This window comes from Vanessa atalanta, chromosome 24 (genome assembly GCF_905147765.1).
Source record: "Vanessa atalanta chromosome 24, ilVanAtal1.2, whole genome shotgun sequence".
NCBI lineage: Eukaryota > Metazoa > Arthropoda > Insecta > Lepidoptera > Nymphalidae > Vanessa > Vanessa atalanta.
The window spans coordinates 1,733,698-1,758,416 of record NC_061894.1 but is presented as its reverse complement, the minus strand read 5'-3'; the positions used below and the strand labels follow the sequence as shown (position 1 = coordinate 1,758,416).

General features: G+C 32.5%; 1 protein-coding gene across 2 annotated transcripts in view; it reads left to right on the top strand.

Moving 5' to 3' along the window:
• Positions 1-24,719, top strand: part of LOC125073337 (orexin/Hypocretin receptor type 1-like) — a 147,698-nt gene that overhangs the window by 22,910 nt on the left and 100,069 nt on the right. The window contains exon 2 of one of the 2 annotated variants that reach the window (XM_047684124.1): positions 24,426-24,519. The exons of the other annotated variant lie outside the window; for it this stretch is intronic. The gene's annotated coding sequence lies outside the window, so the exon portion shown is untranslated. The remainder of the gene's footprint in view (positions 1-24,425; positions 24,520-24,719) is intronic. 2 annotated transcript variants of the gene reach the window in all.

The following is a 24,719-nucleotide window of genomic DNA, read 5'->3' as shown; positions in this document are numbered from 1 at the left end:
TACAGAAATATTGTCTATTGATGTATCATAAATAAATAACAATAAAAACTTATATCTTCAAATAAAATGTAATATGTGACCACAGACACAAAAGGCAGTAACATTTTTAATGTGAATAGAAGATTTTTGTCTTTACACATTTACTCTGAATAAATAAATATAAATACTAGTGAGTGTTTCCTTCGATAAAATATTTGCACAAAACGACCCAACATTCAGAAGCAGCTATTGAATTCCTAACGGCTGATTTGGACATATTGGAAATCCCGATCCTTATATTATTTACTAAAGGATTTAATAGTATATCCGAAGATATTTAGATGGATAGAAAGAAAATACGAATGGGATTATTCCTCAACTGGTTATCACATAGTCAACAACAGCAATTCTACCGTCGAACATAAAAAAATATATCGCGGTATTTAAACGCGAAACAAAGGAACAGGGAACAAGAGATGTATGATGTTATTGTTAGTGATACATGCAGACAGAGAAGGATATTGAGTACCTAACAAATACATACGGACTAAGCCACGTTCAAAAAATAGTATAAATTTATGACTAAAATATTCAGGAAGCTTGGACACTCGTATTGAGTTGCTTAGCATTACGAATGCGTATAAACGACCCTCAAGATCCTTAGATACGCAAATAGGTATATGCTTTGATGTAAGGAAGTTCAATAGTCTTATAAAATATTCTTGACATAACAATTCCATAAATTTAATTAATAATAATAATAAAAAGGAATCAAGCAGATAACGTCAAACGTAACGTAAGCAGATAAAAGTCAAAAGTTTCACTGTAATGATTCTTTTATTGCAGTGAAACGTTCGACTCGTACGTTTTATTTATAGTAAGTGTCCAAAAAACAAAACAATAAAATTGACCATTGAAAAAATATATTTTGTATATTTACATGAAATCGTTACGAATTGATCAAACACATATAGAATTCAATTTAACTGACGAATCAAATCACATACATCGATGAATCTCTGTAAATTTTACAACGTTTTCATTAAGCAATTATACAAGTAGGAATGTTTACACCGCGACTTCGTGCGAATACATTATATTTTATTCAAAGTTTTTTCTTCTTAATTACCTTTGGGTTTAAACGACTACCGGCAATTAGCCACTTAAATAATTTCATCTCTTCCTTAAATGACGATATGATCAATGATCATTTTTTTCTATGTATCTTCATGTGATTAATTTGTTCATATTTCATTGCGCTTCGTCGGGAAGGAAAACATCGTGAAGAAACCTGCATATGGCGAATGAAAATCTGTCACGTATCCACCACCTTGGAGCAACGTTGGGGGAAGAGGTCCAAAACCTCCTTCAAACGAGAGGACGCCATATGACGGATAACGTGTTGGATAAAGCCACAATGTATGGTATTATAATATACTGCGATTCCTTCATTGATCTAGTATTTAGCTTGTAAGGTTAAAGACGCTAGGTTGAGCCTATTAGAAGTTATTAAAAAAAAATCGACGACAAATTCTAAGCAGCACTCCGAAGTCAAAAATTCAAATGTCAACACTCCGGCGCCTGAACTCTTTTCGTGTCATATTTGCCGTCCCATCGGACGATGAGAGTGCATCTGTATTTGAGCTTACATTAAGGCTCTATAATAAACCTACGCAGTTGTCTAGTTGGTTCCTTTGAGAAAGGCCACCGTCAAAACCGTTCAGAAGGAACATGATAGCATTGTGATGATATCACGTCAATCTAATCGGACAAATAAATAAACCATTAAAGCCTATAACGATTCGTATGATTCAATGTAAATAACTTAATTTGAATACATTTCTCATCAATATAATCTGATAGGTAAGTTAAATTGAATTTTTTAAATTGAATCCCTTGCACTGAATTGAATATTTTTAACGGAATTTAAACGTATTCTGAAGTCAATTTATCTTTATGGACAGTTTTAATGAACGGTTTTGTTTTACCCAATGACATTTAATCAATAGACGAGAGATGAGTCATTGTTTTACCAGATAAGTATATAAAGGGTATTGAGTTTAAAGTTTTTGTAAAATGTCTCTTTTTAGAAAAGATTGAAACAACCTGCTTCAGGCTGTCTTGTTGCAGTGCTTTTTACTTGCATGCTCTTTTCGTGTATAAGTATTAATTGTACTACTTACAAGTTACAGACAAAAATAGTAAAAATATAAATATACCATACTTAAAGCCATGTAAATAATCTACTAGCAAAACAAGAACCGATTGCCCCAAACCCGATGTACAAACAAACCTACTGAAAATCAAGCATCAAAAGCTTCAATAAATTGAGTGAGAACGGTTCTGGCATTTGATTTTGTGCAAATCGATGTTTATTTTTCAATCATTGCCACGATTGGCTATTTTAGTTTAAAAACGCTCATGTTTCTCGGCGTATTGGTTACTTTGATATGAGATATTGATGTGACATATCCATGGGTATATCTTTCTCCCTCCTGAGTGCGTGGAGCATTTACTAGCAATAAATGTCATTGTTTTTATATTATTATAAATCTCTGCCTCGGTAGACACCGTTCCACATAAAATTGATTTGATTGTAACTTTTCATAAGTGATTATCAATCCTTATAAACCGATCTAATAAGAAAAATAAATCGATTTTATTTACAAAAATCAAACTTTTAATTTATTTTACTAGATATATTTTTATTGGTGTTCCTTAATTACAAATTATTTCATCAACCATCAATTTCACATCTCATTTTGGGGTCGTCGCACCCATAATGGTCACATTTATTTGAGATATTGTTTATTATCTCAACGTCATCGGAAAGAAAATTGTTTGTCGAGACACATTCTAAGTGAACTCTGTCATATAACAAATGTACACGAACTCTTAAAAATACTACATATACTTTTACAATATCTACTAAACGTACGTAAAAACCTATTTCTATCTTTTGTATAAAAGTAGCTAGATTATCTATCTTATTTTTATTCATTTATTTATACTCAACAACATTTAATCGCAAATTTAGGATTGCAATTAAGATGTATATATCAAATTTATTAAAATGATATAATTTTGATCAAAACTTATCGTATCTGTGTGTAATTATTTGTATGTATTGTTTGTATGTGTGTGTGTGGATTAAATATTAGTAGGATAAACCTGGTATAAACTCAACCCAAATTCATTGACACTGCTTGAAGCACTGCTTATTACAACATTAATGGGTTACCGAATATGGGATCCAAGTTGTTATCCCTTATGCTTGTACTAATCCCGACTTGATCTCCCTAAAAATAATAAACTTTTGATAAGTGACGAACGGCTGTTGGCCTATACAAGTCATTAACTAAAATACCTCTTGTCTTTCAGTATATTTTAAGATCCTTCTAATATAGGTACGTAATCGTCAAAGTTCAAGTTCAATTTCAGTTGCTATTGCAAATGAAACCTTATGAAATTGAAATCTACTTTTTAAAATGACTGACTGTCAGAAATTCACGGAGCACTACGTGAGGATTTTCGAAATTAATCTTCTACGAGGGTTGATAGCGGACGAAAATTCGTACAGAATTTCATCATCCGATGACGATCATGATGAATCGATATAAAGAGATATGCTAACGCTTTTTTTTTAATTTAGCATAAACTATATATAATTGCCTTTTCAACCTCATGATGTACACGAAAGCATACTCCTTCCTCAAAGGCCGGCAACGCACCTGCAAGCCCCCCGGTGTTGCGTATATCCATGGGCGGTGGTAGTCACTTACCATCGGGAGAGCCTTCTGCTCGTTTACCACTTATCCGAAAAAAAATGTATTGCTGAAGACTGATTATCCCCAAGGTCATGTGAGAAGTTATTGAATTCTCTCAGCAAATTTTTTTGCGCTTACATTGCAAACTCTGACTGAAACTTACGAGATAGATCAAAATAAAGTATAACAGTATGGTACACCTTAATAAGGTCTTGATGGTCATATTTTTATTTTATTTATTACCGTTAAATATCGTTCCAAAAACAGCTAATATCATTATAATCAAGAAAACAAACAATAATAATATTACTAACAGTATTTAGAACGGGATATTTACCATGTTTTTTATTTTTATTCGGTGGAGCTCGATAATAATAAAAAGTGACAATGGTAGTGGTGACCAGTGTTTACGCAGCAAACGTACGAGAAAGGAGGTAGTCCGTTATGGACACTTCTAATGCCGTCAACATCTACCCGCAAACTTCAGTCTCGTGAACAAGACATTCGTACATAATGTCGAAATATCGAGCTCCATCAAATAAAAATAAAAAACATGGTAAATATCCCGTTTTAAATACTGTTAGTAATAAAAATAACCATGTTAATTTAAAATAATAATATTTATTTACAATTATACGTTCCATATATCAAAGAGTTAAACTGTACCCTAAAATAGGAGATTCCGTATCTTACGGGCCATTGACTTCTCAATCAATGCTTACATTTGTTAGATTTAAAGAAATTAGAAATAAGAAAAAAATGAGATTAGAAAAAAAAGGAATATAAATATAAAAATTTAATGATCTGTACTAATGTTATAAATCTGAACGTAACTCTGTCTGTCTGTCGCTCTTTCACTGCCAAATCAATGAACCGAATTTGATGAAATTTGGTATGAAGCAAACTTGAACTCCAAGGAAGGACATAGGCTACTTTTTTTTGCCTAACACATGACAACCAACCCCTAAAACGCAAACGAAGCCGCGGGCGACAACTAGTTTTATAGAAAAAACATATACAATAGAAAGAGAGAAAGAGAAAGGGAGAAAAGTGTCGGCTGGTCGAATAATGCTTTTTCCTAATCTGACGGCATATACCAGTTCACTTTTATTTATTTATTTATTTTATATACTCTTTATTGCACACCAATATAGACAAAAATAATAGGAGTACAACAAAAACAAAGAAAAGAAAAATGTACAATAGGCGGCCTTATCGCTAAAACAGCGATCTCTTCCAGGCAACCTTTGGTAGAGGAGAGAGATAGGATGGTAGGGGTGTACACTTTACTGTAAGCTTCGTAAAAGAACTTCGTTCCAAATTAATGTTATATTAAAATATGCCGAAAAAATGTCTAATCACAACGATAGTTTTTTGTAGTGCAATGCCTGTCTAATTGCCATAATTGAATATGATGTCGTCATAACCAAATTCACTTAAGTCCTTTAAATAATAATAATGCTATCATTCATGACATTACACCACAAACAAGGTATACAAGAGACTTCCCTCTAGTCAATGTGGCGTCTAGAACTAACATTTGCATGTAAAATTATTTAAAGGAAAATTATGTAGATCGTATTACCACAGCATAGTGTTCAAAATCCAAAGAAACATCTAATGGTTAAAGTTATTCCCAAAGGAAATACGTCGCTGAAGTGCAAACTACAATATGGCTTTACAGATAGGTCACATCATATTAAGCAAATGTAAATGATACTCGACTTTGAACTTTCTTCACTTGTCTCAGAGTATATTTTACGTTTTCCACAATAATAATAATAACATCCAATAAAAAGATAACGAATACAATTTAAGGCGTAATCTATAATAATAGGACTGCAATAATAAGTATTTGATAACATTGTTTTTGAGTACTTCTCCCTGAATTACATATGTATGTAAATAAGATATTCCGAGCCAAATGGTAGAACCAAAATAATTTGAATGGCCCAAAAGATAGAACCAGAAATTAAAATATGGGCTTAAATATGTTTAATTAGTGGTTGGGCTTTGTGTAAGCCCGTCTGGGTAGGTACCACTCATTATATATTTTATGCCAAGCAGTAAAACTTAAGATTGTTGTTTTCCGGTTTAAAAGAGTCACTGTAACTAAAGGTACAAGGGACATCACATCTTGGTTACCAAGGTTGGTGGTGCATTGGCGATGTAAGTAATCGTTAAAATTTCTTACATCGTCAATGTCTTTGGGTAGTGGTGACCACTTACCACCAAATGTCTCATTTGCCGTCTACCTATTTTATAAAAAAGGCACCACAATTTCACAATTTTTTTTATTTCTGTCTTATACTTACTCAGAATCATTGCTTTAAAAGTTAATCACCAAATAATTGACATCAAAGCATTTTCAAAAATCATACTTAACAATTATAATAAAATCAAAGTGTCTAATAAAAAATTCTGTCAAAAATATCATTATAAACTATAAATAAGAATCAAAATTGATCTATTAATCAATTTCACAGTACTTTTATTATATTAATAGCCCACAAGTAACCCACACTGCTATCGTGTTAATGAGAAGGCTTAGAGAAAGCCCACAAATGTCTCACTTACCTGAAATGGTTTAGAGAACATTGTGTGGATACACCTAGTAGGACACGACGAATAATTAGAATTAACTACTAAGTCTCCTGCCATTTCTTCTCGGTAGAAGCAACATTCCGAACAGATTTTACAGATCAGTAAAATTACTTTTAAAACGTGCCTACTTGAATAAAGTATATTTTGATTTTTGATACGTATGGTGTAGTTTTTATTATGATATTTTCCTTCATCAAATATTTTTTTTATCTTTTCGATGTTAACTTACTTCTCGACTATATAAAGCGTATGAAATATTATGCAGAATCGCGTAACTTGGGGATGTGATGAATAATTCATGATTAAGTAACGTGTGTTGCATTTTATTACTTAGTTTTAATTGCGACGTTTTGGCTTCTTTTGTGGTGTTTCTGAACGACAGAAGTCGATAGAAATTAATTTTACTCACACACACATATTGTGATCGTAAAATTAAGTTTACTTAGAAGCAAGACTAATTGAGAAATAGGTTCTGGTCGTAAGTTAAAAGAATATACTATACCAATACCATAGACTTAGACAAACTAACCAAAGGCCAGTTAAAGCCAAGTAGCATAACATTGTTCGAAACGAAAATGATTATTTTGCATTATACAGATATACGATTATTATGATATGTTAAAGATATTTTTTTAATGTGATAGATCTTCACATAATAACAAATCACCATAAGTCCATTTCAATATTCACGAGTGACGTGACCACATGCATTGCAGATGAGATTCTAAAGAGTCATGTCATGTCAACTCTTTGGACTACAAACTAAAGTTTGATTATAGTACATGGGATTTAAGAATGATGTATACACATTCAGAATTTTTGCATTAAAATATGTAATAGATACTAGAGGTTATAGTTATTTAATTTAAAGTTTGTGACTCACGCTTGACAATTCCTGGATAATTTGTTTTCACCGACGTTCCATAAACGAAATTTCTCGTAACATTATGTGCTAACCACGACTCTGAATGTATTATGGATCACGTTAGATCAGATTTTGACTAAATACGAACTTTGTTATGAAATGTCCTAAAGCTGAAAATATTCCATATGTATAATAATTAGTATAATAATAACTTGCCTTAAGGGAAGTTGTCTGGTCGTATAAGCCCTTATGAACCCAGTACATGTAAGAATGTTCTTCCTTGAATTTCAAACTTGCTTGATACCAAATATCATCAAATTAGGTTCTGTGGTTTATCTTTGAAAACCTAACAGAGAGACAGACAAACTACTTTCACTTTTATAATATTAATATAGATTTATGAAAGTTTATTAGCAATAAGGAAAAATCACATGCTTAAAGCCTTATAAATATTTCAATCAATTTTGATGTAAGTACGCCTAAATAATTCTCGATATGAATCTATAGAATCTATTTAATGAAGGGAACATGGATTTGCTTTGTTTAGGCATCAACGTGAATTAATCCAGAAATAATGCATGCATGTGCACGCACGAACTTAGGGCAGTCTCAAGAATAAACGCACACATAAATAATTAATACGTAGGTACACTAAAGACAAACGCACTCATACTTACGATCAATTATTGTAATATTTTAATGATGATGACGATGTGACTCATTTTGGACGCGGAGACTATTTTCATTGAAGAGGTTTTAGGAAACTTAAATTCTCAGGTTTTATCTACCATATAACACATGTATTGAATACATATGAATCTTCCTCTTAAATAACTCCTAATACATGAAAACGGAATTCAATTATATTGTATTGTTTAAAACATCTAAACGTATAAGTAACTTTTGAAAATAAAATTAAATTAAAATTCGGACATCGACGATCAAACTTTTTTACATTTCAATCACAATAAATCAAAATAAATTGATATTTGTAACATGTAACGCTTAAAGTATTCGATACTCATACACATTCTATATTAGCATATAAAATAGCTTTATCCAATAATACATAGATTCATATGTAGTTCTTTAGGGAATTACCTTTTCGAAGTAGAATATATCAAAACTGCAAACATACTGTACATTTTTTTAAATTTAATATCAGTATGTAGGCTGGTAAATGGGCCAACGGATTACAAGTGATCAATTCTCACATAGAAATTGGTACTGGACTCTGGTTGTTCTATAAATCAAAAAAATAAAATCAAAATATGATTAATTCAAGTAGACTTTCAGAAGGACTTTTGAACGTCATTTTACAAACTATATTAAGTGAAGCTACCACCGGTTCGGAATGTAGATTCTACCGGGAAGAACTGGCAAGAAACTCAGTAGTTACTCTTTTTCAACATTTAAAATACAAAGTTATGTTAGCCAAATACAATTATATCTATGTAATATATCCTGCCTGGAAGTCAAAAAGTATTAGCTCCACGCCTTTCTATCATCTATATAATCTTGAATAATAGGCTTTTTAATTAATGTATTTTTCACAAATGATGTGAATTTAAAAATCGGCAAAGTTAAAAATGTCTGCAGAATTTTATTATAGAAACGGATACTTTGTAATTACACTTATTCTCTTACTCTTCAATTGGCAAACACAACAATACCGAGTATAGCTATTCAGCGAAATATGAGGACAAAAGCAAAATAAACAAAATTTGACATTGAATCGACGCGATATCATTGGTCGAGGGCTTGAACTTTGATATTCATTATGGATTTTCGAAAAAATTGCTCTTTTAACGTCAAATATCCTAGTAACGGAATTTTGGAAGTAAAATCAATATGGATATAAGTATTTAAGTGCAATAGTATTGTATTAAAAATAAAGATATAATTGTCAAAAACTGTTAATATTGAACAATATAGCTGAGATATTATTAAATCGTATGGAATACGTAAATATAAGGTTTGTTTATCTTTATTCCTTCTCCGATTGGAATAAACTAACCAACTACGATACGACTTAAGTACTCTCTATTGTACATTATGGATAAAATATTTACCCAACCTCCATATGTAAGGTAACAGTGAATTTCCCACTGTTGGTCTTAAGACCTTTTTCGAAGAGAAGAATTCGACCTTATATTACTAGACTCAAATTCGAAGTGATTTAATACTCATGTTCTCTTCCGACGTATTACGCAGGTTTTCTTAAATTTTCCACAAATTAAGCAGTATACAGCTAATATTCACCACATATTTCGGCTTCAATACGATCATAAGTTCCACGAATCAAATATCATAATAAAAGTAGGCACGTATTCTGTGTCGTACATTATGATACGAGTATTACGATGTACAAGTAATCTATTTTTTTGTACTCGAATACCACGTACGAAATTCTATAAATACATTACAGATATTAAATTATATTTTTTCAAAGCTTATAATGTAATTATTTTGAATATTTATAGTATTTATAGTCTGTTGAGTTGATACATGATTGTGTTTCACATGGTCTGGTGGTCTGGTGGTTAGGACGTGTAAATTGTAACCGATAATTACTAGTTAACACCTGGAGAGACTTACTCGACGAAGCTTTGACACCTATATTCTGGAAATATATATATAGAACTTCAAGATAAATGATAGTGAAATAATACGTAACGACAAAAATTAAATAAAAATATGATATTTAGATATATATTTCAAAATCATATTTTTATATAATTTAAATAAATTAACCTTATATAACGATATGTTGCTTGATTATGGAGAAAATAAATATAAGAGGATTCATTCGTTCCAGTACGTTATATTAACATTTTTTTGTGATACAGACAGGCGGACGGTAACCTTTTTATTATAGTTATATATAAAAATAGTGGAGAACAAATAAAGATGACCCTTGAATTTCAATTTAACACAAAGTCTTTAAGTATATACAATAATTAATTAAAAATTGTTACTGTAAACGCTAGCAGCATTTCTCCGTACTTTGACTGTGACTTTATAGGGGCAGTGAAATAGCAATCCTTTTTGGGTTCAATTTAAAGGGAGTTAGTTTTAGAGTAGAGTTAGAGTTACAGTTAACGATTATTCGTTGGACAACAAATTGATATTGGAATTATTTTAACATCTTTCCAGATTAGTAACTAATATAATAGTAGATAATAGAACAACTAGAGATTTTTTACGAATTTCAGAGACATGATCATATTTGCGTAATTCAATAACGAACGGTATACATAGGTTTTCTAAAGTTAAGTCATTAGATGTTCTTCATTTAAGTTAACATAACAAGTGTCAGCATAGCCAAGTAACGGTAGAAGGAGAGATTGTGCAAGCGTAACTTTAATTGAAATAAGTATAAAGTCACTCAATCTCCTAAGTGAACACATGGTAGTATTTTACTCACCTCATTTATTTGAGGTGCCCAAGAAAGATTTCCATCAAAGATTGGTATGCAGACGTCATAAAAAAGAACGAGAGGTTATTGTTATTTCATTCAATCTGTGAAAGAAGTTTTTCACTAGCATTGATCTTTGTTTCATTGGGATTCATTCGTGGACCATGTGATTTACTTCATTGACTAATGCACCCTAACATTAAACCCCTTGTTTAATGAATCAATGCTTTCGAAGAGCCCGCTAAACTAGGTCTGTGAATATATTTTGAGATCGTCTGCGTACAAATGGTACAGAAAAGAAATGTCATTAGTGATAGAGGAAATGAATATAGAAAACAATAAAGGACATAATACGCCACCTTGGGGAACGCCATAGTTGAGCATATCACCAGTCTGAGTTGCGATCGAACACTGACTTTGATCAGTCACCTTAACTAACAGGAGACATGTTAAGAGAACGTATTATAGCAAGTATAGATGCTATGCATTACTGAAATCCAGCTGTGCTAACACACCTTTTGGTTGTCCGTACCAAGACTGATGTTGTCTTTTATTTATACGAGAGCAGTTATCGCTCTTCAGGAGGGTAAAATCCGTTCTTAGCGGATGTCTACATCCTATATGGAACCTACCAAAATTCAAGTTTGTAGGTGTTATAGTTTCTGAGATTCGTGATAAATCAGTGTGTGGTATTTCGCTTTTATATACATATATAGATTTTCTTACAAAATTTTATTATTTATATTATAACGTAATAAAGAACTTCCTATATAAACAGTACTTTATTCCTAATAATTTTTTTTTATTATTACATTAGTTTTTATTTATTACACTAACAAGTATTTATCTAAATGATATTGCTGTGTATTTATAAAACTAGTTATGTTCGAGGGCTTGTTGAACTCATTAATACTAGACCGTTCAAGATGATTTAATTATATAACGAAGTTTATATTCCCGTTAATAGTTTAACTAAGTTATAGAACTATGTCACGGTTTTCTTTACGAAAATACAACATGGTTATTGTGACACGGATGACATATATACAATACTATCTGCTCATCCCCACTCGTTAAAGATAGAAAAAGTAATCATGTTTCTAACTTTATGCAGCCTTCCTTATCCTCCTCTTAAAATTGTTATTTCAATAATCCTTCTAATAATAATATTGAATAATAATAGTTAATGTTAATGCTACAAAATAAACTCAATTCAAGTTTGATAATATTTCAATCTAATATTAATAATAATTATTTGAAGTCATTGTATTCTAAGAATTTCATTCATTTACTTGAAACTATGGTGGCGCCTACGTGAAGTTACGTCATCCGATTACGAACCCAGTATTTCGGGATCTGTAGCCTAACAAACTTACCACTAAGCCTTAACTAATTAGATTAAACAAAATTGAAGACTAAAGCATGCAAACAGAATAATTTTATCAAGTTCCAGTTATTAGTATTCTAAAACGGAAAATGCAATATTACATCGTATTTGAAGTCTTATTTTACAAATCGCAGCATGAGTCCGCTCTTTAGTTAAAATTTTAAAATAATGCTAGTCGTCACCTGATAAATTGACTGTCGTTTAAGGAGCACTGGTTTCTTAAACTGTTCTCCGTGTGTATAGTAAAATGCCACTATTTTTGGAAATCATGAATGTTTACGTTTAATGTCATTCAAATTATGAAGCAGGACTGATTTTTTACAAGCTCAATTACTATTTATAATTGTCCTCGTGCTAGTTCCATAAGTCTATAAGGATAAAACCGTAGATGTCAAATGAAATTATTTTTCATTTATACCCATCAATAGTGAATCAGTAACGCACTCATATAATTTGATAGAACAGAAAACCCGGTACAACCGGAAAGACTTCAGATCAACCGCTCCACGTACTTCCCGCGTACGTAAGCACTGCTAACTTTCTGACTTCAGACATTATAATTAATATTTTTTTGCAAAGGACTACTAGATCATAGACAGAAGCAACTATCGAGCCATCCTGACTTCGCATGGGTAAAAATAAAATAAAATATCTTTCTCCCGTTTTGGCAGCGAACGATTTATTGGTTACACATAATTTCATAATTTGATTAATCGGTGACATCTTCTAGTGATATTACGTTTTAAGAGGTAGTTTTCCGAATTATTGGACAAAAACCATGATAGCTCTTTCTAGCGTCTATTGTGCATGGTATAAATAATTTATACCTTATAGCACTCAGGAATGTTATAGCTTCCTATCATTTTTTTTAGAATTAGATCATTAGTTCCAGAGTTTACCTACATACAAAAAAAATATTATTAAAGATTTTTTTATGGCAGGCTCATCACTTGGTGGTAGGGCTTTGTGCAAGCCCGTATGGGTAGGTACCACCCACTCATTAGACATTCTACCGCCAAATAACAGTACTCTGTATTGTTGTGTTCCGGTTAGAAGGGTGAGTGAGCCAGTGTAAACACAGGCACAAGGGACATAACATCTTAGTTGCCAAGGTTGGTGGCGCATAGTTGATGCAAGGAATGGATAATAATTCTTACAACGCCTTTGTCTATGGGCGGTGCTGACCACTTACCATCAGGTGGCACACATGCTCGTCCGCCAACCAATGCCAAAAAAAAAGGCAAAAATAAAAATTGATACAAACAAACAATTAATTAAGATAAGTCCAATGAATGAACTGCATTAATAAATTACAGATAGCAAATTACCTTTCAACGATATGCGAACATTAAACGCTGATCATTATTTTATATAATAGATTAACGATGGCTTTAGCGTTGATAGATTTTAGTTACAGAATATTATAAATTATCTGATAATAATTGCCTCAACGTGCCATTTGCAAATGTTGACAATATATTTTAAAATATGCAAACACTGACACGGCCAACCCTTTGCGCTTGAAAGGGTGAGTACTAATTATCATAAGACAACAATTAATAAGGCAGTTGTAGCTATTATTGAATTTATAGAATTGCCATAACAACATTGACAAATGAGTGATTGCTTTGGTGAACTTGAGCTGTGGGAAGAAGGCCAGAAATTTAACTAAAGATTTCGGATTCCAGTCCAGATATTACTTGATTACTAAATTTTCAATGGTAATATGTAGGTGTTTATAATCCATCTCGTGCACGTGGATGACTAAAACATCAGAAATGCAGTCATATATGTATCCACAAATCAGGATTAGAGAACCGTGGTGACAAAAAAAGTTTGCTTTTGATAGCATAAGATTTTTGCCCAGCGCTGGGGCATTTTATAAGCTGGTAGAGACAACCAAGTAAAGCTAAATATGTGTATTATTTGGTCAAAAGCGAAGTGAACAAACAATACGCGAGAAAAATGTAACAGAATATTGTTGGGTACACTGAGCTAGTATTCAATTGTCAAAAGAATGTTACTCTATTTAACAGGCGTATTGTTAAAATGCATATTTTCCTTCGTTGTATGTATAAATTCATGTTTAATTACAACAGTTTTTTTTTTCCTTAAAACTCAGTTCAGAATATAACTGGAAATAATTAAGTACGCAGCTACAGGCGCATTGTTAGAACTATGTATTTAATATTTCTCATATTTATGGAGCATAACCGCGGTCTAGAGTTAATCTGTCTTATAATTAATTTAGACTCTGGTATTTCGTATGTATAGAGTTACAATTGGACATCATATTGGTTGAAACACGTCTGTTTCAACTAAGACAGCAATTTGCAACGACATATTGAGCCTTATATATTATTAACGCTTTTAATTGAACGGTATTAGATTACTGATGAAGGCTACATCATAATGGAGATTAAATTTGATTAATGTAGCATCATCTGTTAGCCACATTGGGTTTAATTTCATGTGTACCATCGTCTGAACTAGCCAAGTATTTGAAGTATGTTTAAGGTTATATGTGGTGAATTTGTTTAAAATACATTTAATTGTGGAACTTTGTGCTAGTCCATCTGAACAGGTATCACTTCTTCATCACATATTTTACCGCCGAAGAATAATACTTAATATTGTTGTGTTCTGATTTGTTTTGTGTGATGCATTTTGAGAGCACAATGGCAGATAAAGGGCCATCTTAGTTTCCACGGTTGATGACGCATTTTCGGTGTAATCAATGATTTGATTTTAATGAAGGTGGACAAAAACAATAATTTCATTTTGAATTTTTAACCTAAATGAAGTCAATTTTGAGGACTGCTAAATAATAATGACTTATAAAATTAATAATAGTTATGTAATCAGGACAATGGAGAACCTGATGGTAGAAATATTGATTAGTGTACTATATATGTACATATATTAATGTCGGCTTGTTTTGTGACATTAGATCCTAATTCCAAGAGATTAGATTCCATTCCATAATAAGCATACATATGCGTATGTATTATCGTTTCATCCGCACTACCAAGATGTCCAGAAATGAACAAACCGGCAGTTTTTCCATGCCGACACGACTTAGGAACCTTCAAGAAAAGAGCCTAATCATCATCATCCTGAAAGGCCGGTATTGCACCTGCAAGCCCCCCGGTATTGCATAGGTCCATTGGCGAATCACTTTTCATCAGGTAATCCTACTGGTCGTATACCATTAAATAGCAGTCTTCGGAACTCTCCTAAAAATTCCTTTTTTTCTTAGGGATCATTTCATTTATTTTAAACATGCAGAAGTGTGATAATGAAATACATGGTATGTATTGAAACCTATTATTAGATAATTTTAAAGGTATTTCGTGTAATTCAGTACGTAATATTTTTTAATAACCGACGAATGTGAGACGACTTCGTAATAATCTCACGTACAAAGTCGGCTTTCATATAAATTGCGCTTTAGATTAATCTTAAGATAGTGTTGTTTCTACAACTTACACATCAGTTATTTATATTAATCTTTTCATGTTACCAGTAAATCCTGAAATTTGTATGATTATTTCTGCATCCAGGTCTAAGTCTACTTCTATGCCAATATTGTTTACTATCGGCTTAGTGGTTTAATCGTAAATATATTTGTAACATTCGTAAGAGTATTTGAGATGAGAAAATTAGGAATTTTTTTTTTTCGAAATTTTAGTTTGTTACTTAATAAATTTCGCTATTTTATCAAAGTCAAGCATTGAAAATTATCGATTAAAAATCGTTATTCTGAAGGTAGAATCCAATTTCACAATACAATTCGTTTTGTTGGATCTGACAGAGTATTGTATATGACCCATTCGTTCTAAATCGTTTGAGCGCACATAGTTCGATTTTCTTGACGAAATTAGTTTAATGAAAAAATATATTTTTAAAAATAAATGTTAAATATTAGTTTAAACCAAAAGCACATTATCAATTGAGTTATTTGAAATAGATATAGGAAGTAACTACAGTAACAATATGTTAATCCCTCTGCTGAAAATACTTTTTTCCTGTTAAGGAGATCAAATGGATTTTAAGACTTTTTCCTCCTCTCTGTTCTAATGCGAATATAAAATACGTATAATGAAAAAAACTCTCAATAAAATATGCTTTCTCGGAATGCTTTATTTAATCGCCGAGCAAGATATATATTATATTCAAGACCTTGTTGACTTATTTTCACTTGCCCACATATGTACACGTGTTCTTGATAATATAGACTCTTAGCTTAACTTAAATGCTTAAATGTTTAAGCTTACTTTAGTTCAAGAAAACTAAGAAACTGAAAAGTTTGATTTATCGACTCTGTTTTGGAGAGTTTGAGAATATTTTTGAAAATTTCTCCATTTTCTCTTTTTTTTATGGTATAGGGTGGCAGGCGAGCGTATGAGACACGTGATGGTATGTTGTTACCACCGCTGTAAGAAATATTAACCATTTCCTACATCGCCAATGTGTCACCAATCTTGGAAACTAAGATGTTATGTTTCTTGTGCCTAATAATTATTAGGAAATTACTCATAACCAAAACAATTTAATCCCAAGCTTTGGATTCGAATTCAGTCATTGATTTGACAAAATTAGAATCTGTTACGAGTTGCCTAATATGTGGCCCATCAAAAATACCAACTTAAATTTTTTAAATTATTGAGATTCTTGACTAAATTTGTAGTCTGAATCAGAATTTTCACTTGAACGAAATACTCGTTCGGGATCACAGGGATTTGGATCATTAGAAGATTTAGATTTGCTGGGTAGATTCTCTCATGATTTTAACGTAGAAGTAGCAGTCGTCATGGTGGTTTTATGGTTCTCATCTAATCATGGATGTTTCGAATATTACTGCATCTCTTTTTCCACTAAACTGGAAACCCACGGTTTGTTTTGATTACACAATTTTATTTTAAAGTATCGATTTTACGTAGTTTTTACAAAGTCCGATATAGTTTTTTGATATTTTGCAAATACATATTCACCACAAATATAGCAAAAACTAGGTGGAACCTATCCAAGCAGGCTTGCACAAAAGCCTTACCACTAAGTAACTGGTAAGTAAGTACTGGCAATTTATGGCACATAAGCACCCAAACCCGCAAATTGGAGAATTAGGCCCACCTCTCGTTATTACATGACTGTCCAATAACCTTCAACCATGAAATCGCCTGTCCATTTGTTTTGGAAGTTTGGAAACCGAAAATTTTGATGATATAAGAAGTTATTTAAATTTCTTACAATGGAAGTAGGTTCAGAGTAGTTTCAGAATAGTAGATTTAAATTCTACTGTGCCCTCCTTCTACGTTTTCATCGAAAATATTTTACTTGGTATTTACAATTAAATTAAATACCAATTACGGTTACTTTAGTTGTAACCAAAGCAGTTAAGAGCGACTTGGGCGCAATTACTGGTGTAATTTTCAACTTCAACTAAAACTGTGTAAATTAAATGGAAACAAATTTAAACTTAGCTAGAATTAAAGTAGACGGATTCGGCAGAAAACAAATCTGTAATGTACGAGAATTTTGTTGCCGTCCTACATGTCTTTTCATTTCGAAACTTTTAAATTATCTTACTATACATAAAATATTTTATTTCTATATATTACGACTATGGCTAGCTTATAAAATTGAAGTACTTGAGCCAGATTCCATGATCGGATTAAAATTTGATGTATGTATTTTCTGTCAAGATATTTTTAATGCACGTCCGTCCATGTAAGACTCAAGGGCCTCAGAAAGTAAGTGAAGATCTTAGTCCAGTCCTGTAGAGGCGTAAATACTTCGCTGCCGAGCATGATTAATGCCATGCTTGATAGCAAGAGTTACTGGATAGAAATGACTTCTGCGAAAGAATCATTTTGCAGAAGTAGACCATGAAGCGGGAGTGAGGGAGAGTGCCAATGGCCTACGCCACTAAAGAAGGTGTCGATTCTATGTGCATCTTTTATCACCGGAATCATTGCTGGGGCTAGATGGGTTCTCTGTACCCTGGAAACTTCACTAACGAGAGAGGCCTGCTCAGAAGAGCCAAGTATTAGGGCAACGGGATTGTTTACAGATTATACAATGAGGCCACTGATAAGAAAGGTAGTTGGTGCCACTGGTTTTGTTCATGGTATTCCGTTGGGGTTTGGCGCCAATGGATCCCAGATACAATCTGCTTTATTTGATGGAAAGGCGTAAAAGCGTATTTCCAGCGACATAAAAAATGTACTGTTAGAATCCTTATCATTGGATTATGAGAGTCACGACACAGTATGTGACTGTTTGTACACATATTTGTGCACGAATACAAACACACATACTAGACATCTGACTAGCATTTCAAATTAGCTACTGAGGACGATATTCAATCTAGTGGACTTCATTTACACAGTTGTTGTTTGAATCCACAGTTCAAACTTTTAGTCGATACGAGTTTAACAAACCGCGCAAATTAACACTGTAAAAAAACGACGCAAATTAAAAAAGTACTCTTTGATTTTGATTTAAGAAGCGATGATAAAAATACAATTATCACGATAGGCAATGCAAATTATGACAGCTGGCGAATTTTTACAGCTTTGGCTAAACATTATGATGCAAAAAGGGTGTCTATAGGAAATTAATGAGGGGTTATTTTGGTATGTGGCACACGTGTACTATAATCTAATCTTAAGATCTTTGCCGAGTTCCTGTATTTAATAAATCGTAACGCATAATCAATATTCATTAATCAATCAGTTTTGAGTTACGAGTAAACTGGCATTTTTATTCCTTTAAGATTTTACATGAGACTCTTTTACGAAAAACGACATATCGTTCTCTTGTTCTATTTCGCTGACAATTCTAATATCCGTAAGTTAAACTTTTTTTTATGATATCGTTAGGTGGACGAGGAAATGGGCCACCTGATGGAAAGGGGTCACTACCGCCAATAGACAATGGCGTTGTACGAAATATTAACCATTCCTTATATCACCTATGCGCCACAAACCTTGGGAACTAAGATGTTACGCCCCTTGTGCCTATGGTTACACTGGCTCACTCACCATTCAAACCGAAACACAATGATACTGCTGTTTGGCGGTAGAATTTTTTCTGAGTGGTTGGCACCTAACAGAAAACGAATTCTTTCTTAATAAATAAATTGGTCATTAGTCGATTAGACATTGAAAATCTCTCTTGAGACGAGTACTATAAATAACTTATTAAACACAATTGAAATGGTCAAGTTGATATATACGTGGATTCAAGTTAAGGTCGTTGGTTCAAAATCGGACAAGTAGCACTGAAGTACCAAATTTGTTATAGAATTATTATTAAATAGCATTTAGACTTTTGAAACATTTCATCGATATATATTAATTCGTTCCTGAGCAGCGTGGTTAGGAGCCGTATATTTTTCCTGACCAGGTTAACAATAAGGCCTTTAGCCATAACTAGACAGGAAATGAGCTGTGTTCTTATTTATAATTAAAAAAAAAACGATCTGGTAGGTGATCACCACCGCCCATAGAAATTAGTCCCGTAAAAAGTTTAAGCCATATGTCATAGCATCAATACGGGAACAACTCTATTATGTCCTCTATGCCTGTACTTACATTGATTTCACTCTTCAAACTGGAACAAAACAATACTATGTGTAGCTGTTGAACGGTAGAATATATGAAGGGGAAGTGGTACCTACAAGTATACACAATTGGGTAGGCGTGTACAATCCCCTATCACCAAGTAATTAGCTGTACTTGGATTAGTTTCGTTATCTGGCTCTACCGATACAATTGTTGTATTTTATCAGCAATTTCAACAACAAATAACAAGTTTGTTGTTGAAATCAAGAAATACCCATATTTAATTTAAAAAAAAATGTGCGTGTCTAATAATCTATAACGTGACAGAAGTAAAACATTTTGCGGCTGAAACATTAGCTTACAATTTTATACTCTTTGACCTTGAACTAAAACTACATCGCATCCAACGAAATCCAACTTGAAAAAAATCTCAGCTTATGTTTAAATGTCACTGAACACTTAAAGATGACTTTAGAAATAATCTCATAGGTAAATTTATACCTGTTAATGATTTAAACATGATATATACATATATTATTTTTTTATAAAAAAGTAATGCTTGTTAAAATGAAAGTATGTAGGTGATGACATTTCTGTATAAATTCTTTGATTATTTTTATAAAATGATCACCTGATGCTCAGTGGTCACTGTTATCTATCAACATTGGCGCCGTAATAAATTTCTTGCATTGCCAATGCGCTACCGACAGTCTTGGTACTCTAGCACACTCGACCTTCAAACTGGAAGACAAGAGTACAAAGTGTTGAGTTACAAAATGTACGATGAGTACATATCGGCAAGTAAATTATTGATTGCTGAATCCCGCAATTAAGTAATTTTTAGAATTGAAAAAACAGAAGTCACCTTATTAACGGTGAGAACACCATTGAAACTCATAGTGTTGTTTAGAGGAAGTTCTTTTTTTTTAAATTAACTAATGATTTGTAAACAAACAACAATTGAGTCATACGTAGTTTTTTATTACATTCAAGATCTTTTTTTTTATGATATCGGTAGGCGGACGAGCAAATAGGACATCTGATGGTAAGTGGTCACCACCGCCAACAGACAATGGCGCTGTAAGAAATATTGTAGTTACACTGGCTGGTCGTGAATCAGTAGTAACGCTTGACAATTCAAAAGTATCTTATAAGGACTAAAAATAAACATGAATATATAGTTAAATAAGAACATGTAAGGGCGCCGATATAAATAAAATTGTTTGTTTTAGTTCACACGAAATGTATTTCAATAAAAAGTACGCAAAAATATCGTGGTGAGAAAACAATTGTTATACAAATTCCGAACGCTAGTATCCAATATTGTGGTGGAACAAACAGATCTAAATTCCGTTGGAATCAACAATGTATTGTATGCAATCGACTGTAGCCATTGGGAGATTGTATCGGTTTTAAAGTCTACACTAAATATATGTAATCGTATTTATATTTTTAATTCACTTGATTTGGATACAATATGTTTATATGAGCCGAGATGCCCCAGTCGAAACAAGATGGCCCAGTGTTTAGAACGAGTACATCTTAACCAATGACTGTGGGTTTAAGCCCAGGGAAGCACCAATGAATTTTCATGTGCTTAATTTGTGTTTATAATTCATCTCGTACTCTGCGGTGAAGGAAAACATCATGATGAAACCTGCATATATCTAATTTCAACGAAATTCTGCCAAATGTGAAATCCACCAACCTGCACTGGACCAGCGTAGTGGTATATGCTCCTAACCTTGTCCTCAAAGGGAGAGAAGGCCTTAACCCATTAGTGCCAAATATACAGGCTGTACATATAGTTTTATATTCCTAAAATAATAAATATCAAAACATTGTTTTTATAGCAATAATTAATTAAACGTACGTTTAAAAATTTGTCTAAAATACACAAAACATAAAAGTGGTCGTTTATACTGTGTAAGATATAAAAAAAATATTAGAATGTGCGTTTCTTCTTGATTTTTTTTACAATGACGAAACATTAATCTTAAATTTGACCTTGAAATTTTATTTTCAAACTGCTCAGAATTATTTAGGCTCAAAATAAGATAGTAACTATTTTATACAAACAGAACGAATCAAGTGTATGTATTTAAAAAACCAAGGCCTTTCATTTACACGTATCGATGTAATTCGTTTTACTAGCTTAATCTGACCATCCAAGAAACATACCTTAAATGAGGTAAAAGTAATTTCTTGTGATGCTCTTCTTGAAATGCTCTTTTGTGCTTTCTCAAATCTTTCTTAAATTCTTTATTTGGTAATGCGCTCTGATGATAAAGGTTTAACTTTGCCTAATGTCACTGGCAATGCAAGAAGTACAAGCAATTTTTCATACTGTCAATAGGCTATTATACGAAGAGACGTATATAGATGTATGTCTCCTGTAATTCAGTCGAAAATGGCGTTTCAAATCGAAACACAACACTAGAAACTAATGGTCTTCGGTGTAAAACTGACAAATGGGTAGCTTTACAAATACATTTCCACAGAGCTCCAACACTAGTAAGAGTAGAATTTATTGCTATTATTAAAAATAAACTTGTCGAAGAGTTAATTATTACATTTAAACACATTCAGCTTTACTGTTGATAGTGTTGCAGAAAAAAATGATACCAGATTTTTCTTATTTTTATGAATATTTTTATACGTACGAAATAAACTGCAAAATTATACACAGATTTGTAACCATACTACGTTATATTATAAAGTCGAAGAATTTGTGACGTTGAGAACGATAATCTCAGAAAGAATCAGTCTGATTTGAATAATTCGTATTGCATTGTTTACTTTTTGAGGAAGGATTTCAGTTACTACAGGAAAAGTATTAGCTATACATTTCAACAAATATGGAAAAATGTATGAAACAATACACGAAACATTTAAATTAAACGCTGGTAACATAGCAGGATTCAGCTTGTATAAATAGTTGGAATGAAGTACAAATAAAACGTTAAGAATGTTTGTAGCTTACATAAATCCGTTCTAATTCTATCCAACGAAGGGATCAAAGCAAATATTGACGTAATATGATCTTATCGTGAATTTAAATAAGAATACGTACTGGAATGAGAGTACCTTAGAACAATGACAGCATTGGAAATGTCACATATTTATCCAGTGCCTGATGTTCAGTTATTTCTGTGACAGTGGCCACTTATTAAAATAATATAGATAGGCGGACGGGCAAATAAGCCACTTAATGCTAAGTGGTGGTGAGTGGTGACTCACGCAGGCGCTGTAAGTAATATTTACCATTACTTACATCGCCACGGCACCACCTTATGGTAATTATGATGCTATATAATTGTGTCTATAGTAGCGCTGACTCACTTACGCTTTAATCCAGAACTCAACAATACAAAGTATTGCTTTAAGACGCTAGAATATGTGATGAGTCCAGACAGACCAGCATGGAGACCAATCACCAAGAGCTTTTTAAAAATTAGCAATGTAGCCAAGTGTGCAGGTATAGCACACAGATCTGTCCGAAAATATAGGTATATTCATTATTCTCTCACTCTTTTAGTCTATGTGAAAATCTGACAAAACCGTAGACAGATCAGGCACAAGACCAATGGCCTCACATAGGTTCCGATTTAGTGGCTACTAAAAATTTCTTGATCTAAACGATAAATACTTTTTAATGATCTTCCGTCGAACTCGCTTTTCAATAGACCGATGACGCAGATTATACATGAATTGCTTCAAGTACTTGAAGGTTCATAAATTTTCATAAGAATGTATCAACTGGATGTTACTAAAATGTATTTTTATTCATCTTAAATTCAACGGCGTACGGTTCAATAAAGTCCTAGTTCCACAATGTTTTTCTGATTTTTAATGCCAGCCTTACAAACTAATCGTATAATATATTCAACATAAAAATTTTGCAACTTAGTGACAGAAGTGAAATGTCGGTACGTCAGGAACATTGACCTTGAAATATGTTTACATGTATATACATACAGTTTGTAATATTAATATCTATTACAAAAAGCATGCCACTTTCAATGATCTCTTAATTCTTAGAGTGCAGTCAATATGCAATGTCAAAGATCGGAATAGCTCCGCTTCCGAGCTATTCTGGAATAATTTGTTTTGGGTTAAATTTACCGGCGTTAGTACATTGTACCTTCAATGATGCGAGGAATGTTTAGCATTATTGCATTGTTTGCACTTTATTTATATGATTCATGAACTTGATTCATGAATAAAGTATATTTCTTACCGAGCTTCAGACTTATAATTCGTTTTTATATAAATTTCCTGTAAAAGTATTGTTTATTGACTGTGTACAGCTAAGGTGACTTTTACCAAGTTATTTAACCACGCAAGATAATAGCAATACATACCCTCTCTTCCGTTTTATAATACGATGGATTTGCAAATCTGACCGAAAATGATTCAGATGCAGGATCTGCTGTTTACTTATTATCCGAGGCACGAGTTTAAATAAACTGCTTCCAGGTTCCAACCTGCTAGTCACGATATAATATAAGTGATACTTACAAAGGCTTGCACTTGCAATCTTCGTTCAAAATCCAGGTGTTAAACTACCGCAGTTACAAGAGACATAAATATTAATTTCGCCGAAAAAGTTTGAAGGATCCATAAAACTATGTTTACCTATTATAGAGTTTCCAAACAATAGCTAGAAATTCTGAAAATTCAATATCTATGCTAACAAGGTCGTGGTTAGAACAGGTATGCAATCACGCTGTATCCTCTAGCAAACAGATTTTCCATAACTTTTTAAATTTTTTATAGTTTTTTATGACGTTTTTTAATTGTTCTTATTGTATCTAATAGCAGTATTTCTTTGCAGGAAAATTTACTTGCAAGGAATAACACGCAATAAAGAGAGAAGCAATTTATATGTTGATGTGAGAACATTACGATGCATGACGTGACGTATTAAGGTAGGTGAGATTCATTCCACGTTTTTTCTAAATATAAAAAAAAAATCTGTCACTGTGTCACGAGTACGCCTTATAAATAATAATTTTGTATGTTGGTATATATCGCTATTGACGTTAATAGATCTCGACACTGTTTGGCCAAACATCATAAAATCTATTTTTTTTTTTCTGACGTATGTTTTCTTGGAGAAGGTATCCAA